Below are 6,025 nucleotides of genomic sequence, written 5' to 3' on the forward strand. Positions count from 1 at the left end.
CTGGCCACTAAGGGATACAAGGAGCAGATGCTGGACGCTGTGTCTTCCTTTGTGAACCTCCAATTCTGGCAAGGAAACGTGAGGGTCCCAGGAGCCAGAAAAACAAAACCAGATCTACAGTTTGAGTCAACCCTGATGTTGTTCCCAACTTCACAGAGTATACACAATGCTTTAGCATGGTGGGACGGCAGTGGGATTCCTGCTGACTCTTGGCCTGAGGAGCACCTCTAGAAAGTCAGTCCAGTCCAGGGGCAGGCTAAAACTAGGGTGTGCAAGAAAAAGAAGAAGAGGGATAACTTGGTTTGGATTAGGTTTTCATGTTGCAGCCTCCTCCTTGAAGTCATCATCATCGCCATTGTCTTCCCCTCCCTCACTCCCTCCCTCCCTCACTCCCTCCCTCCCTTCTTCTTTCCTTCCTTCGTTCCAAAGGTTCTCTGTGTAGCACAGACTGACCTCGAACTCCTAGGGCTGAGATCCCAGCGTGTGTCTGCAAAGTGAGACAGAGGCAGAGAACCTAGAAAAGAGAGCCAGCCGCGGGACACTCTCTCCGGTATCAGAGATGGAGAGTGAGGACATGGTGGCCGCTAAACTCTGCAAGCGACAACGGAGCTGTGTTCCGGTCTAGGCCTGGGGACTTTCTCCAATTGACTCCTGGTTTAAGGAAAACTAGCCTGAGCTTTTTCCTCTGTCTGAGCGGGAAGCTCAGGGAGCTTCATCTCTAGTGGGAACAGAAGGATACTGCGGAATTCACCACAAGGTGGCACCAGACACCCGTGCACGCAATGAAGTCGCTCCCTCCTGGTGGGCGGTGGAATTGAGCGACCAGATCAGGTCAGGCCACATTCAAAGGAAACAGATCTGCATCCGCAGAAAAGTCACACCCGCCAAAAAAGAAAACAGGCCCACGGAAAACAAGAAAGACGCCTGTTTTAAAGATATATGGAGGCGCAGCACGGAGACCAGACATCATCTGCAATTCCAGTGTCAAAACGAAAAGTTTTTGACAAGATAGGAGATAGCAAAGTGTGAGAGACAGGCGGTGGCGAGCCCAGAGAAGCTGTTAGCGGCCTGCAGGTGGTCGCCGGTGGTGTCTGGAGCCAGGAACACCATGGTGGTGAAGAAATAGGCCTTGTGACTGACTGACTTCCTTACCTTTGCTGGCATTTTTCATTAATAAAATGAGTTAATCCCAGCACTCGGGAGGCAGAGCCAGGCAGATCTCTGTGAGTTGGAGGCCAGCCTGATCTACAGAGTGAGTTCCAGGACAGGCATCAAAACTACAAAGAGAAACCCTGTCTCGAAAAACCAAAAAGTAAATAAATAAAATGAGTGAGCCAAGGAGCCCAACACAAATGAATACTGTGAGGACACTGTAAGGAAGCCCCCGAAATGGTAGCCCCAAGATTAGGGGAAGTTTGTTGTGGATAGGAGAGAGAGAGAACATCCAGAGGTACCTGGAAGAGTCCAGAGCAGAGGGAACAAGAAGCAGACTGGGCAGACTGGACATGGCCAGGGCTATCTCTTGGGAGCAGAGAAACAGGGAAATGGCGTAGAGTAGTACAGAGAATGGCCAGAGACGCGGAAAAAGAATGGGGGGGGGGCATTACATAGAGAGCTAACCCTGTCTAAGGGAGAGCCTGTGAACTGCAGCAGCCTGGGGGCTAGAATATCAGCAGGAGCAGGAAGGGCCAGAAGGGCCTGGGGCTTTGAGATGTAACAGGGACTGAGGGAGCCTGGAGGCCAGCATGGGCTTTGTTATGTAACCATAGGTATGTATCCATGGAGGGCCATATGTCCCCTCTGCCAGAGGCAAGGGAACTTATTCCTTTTGGCAGAGGGGACCCGTTTCACGAGTTCCTGAGGAATGCCGCCTTTTATCTAAGCACCGGAAATCTAAGCCGAGCCAAGACTGTCATCTCTGGACATAGTCCCTTCCTGAGACCTCGTAAGTTCACAGTAGAAACACACTCTGTTGCCTCTCTTCCACTTTGTACTTATTGTGCATGCATTGGAGTGGTTGTATATACCACTTTGGGCGTGTCAGGGACCAACGTTGTGGTGTCTGTTCTTCCCTCGTCCCTCTCTGTCCTTCCCAGGGGTAGGTGGAACCCAAGTCTTCAGGGCTGCTCTGCCAGTGCCTTTGGCCTTCATCTGCTGAGCCATCTCACTGGACTCAGTTCATCCTGAGAATTAGGATGTCAGAACTTCTTTTTGGGTATCATTATAGACTGACGGTTTCCGTAATAGATTGTATCCATTGATACTGACCTTTTCAACTTTGGGTGCTCGACACTGTCCCACCTTTGGTCAGTGGGAACTCTTTAAAATGGTTATGTCAAGTTTTGACTGATCAACTGTTCAAAGCTTTGTTTTCTGACTGAACAAGGTATAAATGTACTAAAATTCCCATGTGCCTTTCAGTCTCAGGTCAGACATGGAATTAGCCATTGCTCTAAGAAACATTGACTCTTGAAAGATAAACAACATTGGAAACCAAGATGTGGTCATCAGTGTGCATTGTGAAGGGTGGCAATTCTACCCTGCCATTTCAGCAGGAAAATGCTTAAGTACTTTTTTGTTGTTGTTGTTTTGGTTTGGTTTTGTTTTTTTTGTTTTTCGAGACAGGGTTTCTCTTTGTAGTTTTGGTGCCTGTCCTGGATCTCGCTCTGTAGACCAGGCTGGCCTCGAACTCACAGAAATCCACCTGGCTCTGCCTCCCGAGTGCTGGGATTAAATGAGTGCACCACCACTGCCCAGCCATACTTTAAAAAAAAAAAAAAAAAAAAACCACACCAAATTATCTGCCTATGAGTTTCAAAGTCAGGTGGCTCAAAATACTTATGCATTTTATGCATGCATGGCTTCACATTATTTTGTTTAATTTTGTCTTAGTTGAGATTTCTATTACTGTTATAAAACACCATGACCAAAAGTAAGTTGGGAAAGAGATTATTTTGCTTACACTTCCAGCCCATCACAGAGGGAAGTCAGGGCAGGAACCTAGAGACAGTTACTGACACAGAGGCCATGGAGGCCAGGAGGCCTGCTCCTCATGGCTTGCTCAGCTAGCCTTTTTTTTATAGAACCCATGACGACCATCAGCCCAGGGATGGCGCTGTCCCTAGTGAGCTGGGCCTGCCTACAACAATCACTAATTAGTGAAATGCTCTACAGGCGGTTTCTCAATTGAGACTCCCTCCACTCAGATGTCCCTAGCTTGTGTTAAGCTGACATACCACTAGCCATCAAAGATTTGTTTATAACGACCCACTGTTCTTATGCAAATTTTGAGGTCTACAATTAGCCCTCAGTTCACTGATCTCAAAAGCCAGGGTCCTATCAGAATAAACACTATTTGTTTGCTTTATCTGACAGCTCAGGAAAATAACTTTTTAAGTAACTATCAATAGAAACAGTACAAACACTGAATACATTTTGTTTTAGACAGCACACCCCCAAGGACTTGTTGCCAAGTTACTGTGCTCTCAAGTCACACATAATCTCTCACACCATGTGGCCACACAGGGACACATCTAACAGAAGTGTTGGCACTCATTTTTATCTTGAGATGGCTACAACCTGCCCCGGGCCTACCTTTTCATTTTCCCCTAAGGTCTATCAACTCTCAGTACACTAACAATTCACTTAATAATAGTAATACTTTATCATTGTCTAATCATTTCCCCTCCCCCACTAAACTCTAAGCTCCACAGAGCAGGATTTGGGTTTTGGATGGTGTTAAGTGTTCCCTGAAGGCAGGATTAGAAAACCTGCGTCTGTAGAAGCTTTGAGGTGAGCAAGGGTCACAAGCATGGCAGAAGCCACCCTGGGCTGCTCCCGATGACTCCCCTCGAACCTCCTCCCACAGTGTCCAGGGACTCTGCCAGGCTCTGGAGAGGAGGCAGCATTTATGCTGAGCTCGTCCCTAGGGATGTAACTGAGGTTCCGGTCTGCCCATAAGAGTGCCAGCTACACTTACTGCCTTGTGAGAATTGCTCAATACACTCCTCTCCCCATGTGAGGAGCTCTAGCTTAAAGGACCAGGGACTTGTCCTGGTTTCACTTCTGTCGCAGTAATGAACTACCCTGACAAAAAGTAGCTCAGGGGATAAAGGGTTCATTTTAGCTCACAGTTCATAGTAGAGAAGTCAAGGAGTCAGAAAGAGCTGGTGCGCAGTCAAGAGTAGACAAGAATTAATGCATGCATGCTTCTAGTACTAGGCTTGCTTTCTCCACTCTCACACAGGCCAGGGACCGGTGCCACCTACAGTGGGCTGGGCCTTCTCACACCAATTAACATAATTAAGACAATCCCCCACAGACTTGACCACAGGCCAACCTGATCCAGACAGTCCTTCACTGAGACTTTTCCTATTCTAGATAGTGTCAAATTGACTATTAAAACTTTTACACAGGGGGCTGGAGAGATGACTCAGAGGTTAAGAGCACCGACATGGTGGCTCACAACCATCTGTAATGAGATCTGGCACCCTTTTCTGTGTACATAATAAATAAATAAACCTTAAAAAAATTTACACAGATAGAGGGAGGAGAGGGGGTTCCAGGAGAGAGTGATAGGCTTTGAGGAGGCAGCTACTCCTCCATCAGGAGCAAGCTCGATTTCTGATGCTCTGTTGGGGTCCAATAAACACATGGTGGGGACCTGGAAAGACAATACAATAATTGAGAGGGATTTCTATGTAGCCGAAGAGGCCAGCAAAAATGGGCAGAATCCCGGGAGAAACTAACAGAGGAAGGTCAGGGTTATTTCTTGATTCTAAACCTGGACAGGAAACAGAGGGGCAAGGCCCCTGGGGTGAAAGGGCAGGCAAAAGAGGGAGCAAAGATAAAGACCAATGTTAGGGTGCATTTTTTAATTTTGCAAACAGCACATATGTTTCCAGATCAGTTGAAATATAAAATTAACACACTTCACAAAAAAGCCAAAGCAGAGGTATCCAAAACAGTTCAAAGGCAGAGAGCCTCAGCCCACATCCCTGCAGAGAGCTGCCCTCTTTCTCCTGGAGTCCCCTAGGTGGAGATAGGGCCGTTGACCTCTGTGTTGAAGACGGGAAACACCTGGTTGAAACAGTTGGCCTCTCTCCACCTGTCTGGCTGGAGAGGCCCAGGAAGTTGGGGCAGAGACAAGCCAGCTCCAGGTTACAGAGCCTGGAGTGGGTGGTAAGCCTGATTCTGCAGGCCTTCTTCCCTCAAGAAGCTTCCTCCTTTCATCCATCTCCAATGCAGCTCTTTTCTTAGCCTGGAGGTAGAAAGGAGTGGTACCGCCTCAAGTGTATGTGTCTGGGGGGGAGGGGTTCCTGATGAACATCTGGGAGGGGCTGAGAACCCCTGAGTGAATTGTCCCCTAGGAAGAGGACTCATAGGATTTCCTGTGGACAAGGCCCTAGGATCTGATGGCATTTCATGAACTCACAGCAGCATCCATGAGAGTCCCATCATGGATGGGGCTATGGCCTCTTTCCACATCACCCTCCGTGGAGCCTGCTGACCTATCACTTCAGCCAGGATTTGGCTTGAAGTGAAATGGCCCTCTGATTCTTCCTTCCCTCAAGGTTTCCTCTGGGAAGGTGAGAAGTCCAAACCAACAGTGGTTTGCATTTGGTTTTGATACAATTTTATTACTCTTTGATGTTTGGTGTTTATTTGGGACAGGGTTTCACTATGTAGTCCAGGCTGCCTTGAACTTGTGATTTTTCTCGCCCCCTCCTCCCAAGTATGGAGATTCCAGGCATGCATCCAGATCCATGCATTCTTTTGACATTCTTAGTCCACATGTATATCCCACAGTTCCCAAGATCTGAATTCCCCGTAGTGCACAGTGCCACTGGTCTCCCTGCCACCATGCAAGTGCTGGTGTGTACACCTGCAGAGACAGGGAGAGAGATGCTTAAATCGTGCGGTTAATCCCCACCACAGGTGACAGAGCTGGGGTCCAGAGGGATGAAGCCATTTCCCCCAGTGTCATTCAGCAAGTTCGTGGTAACTGCAGGTCTGGGGTCACCTC

Source organism: Onychomys torridus, chromosome 7 (genome assembly GCF_903995425.1).
Source record: "Onychomys torridus chromosome 7, mOncTor1.1, whole genome shotgun sequence".
NCBI lineage: Eukaryota > Metazoa > Chordata > Mammalia > Rodentia > Cricetidae > Onychomys > Onychomys torridus.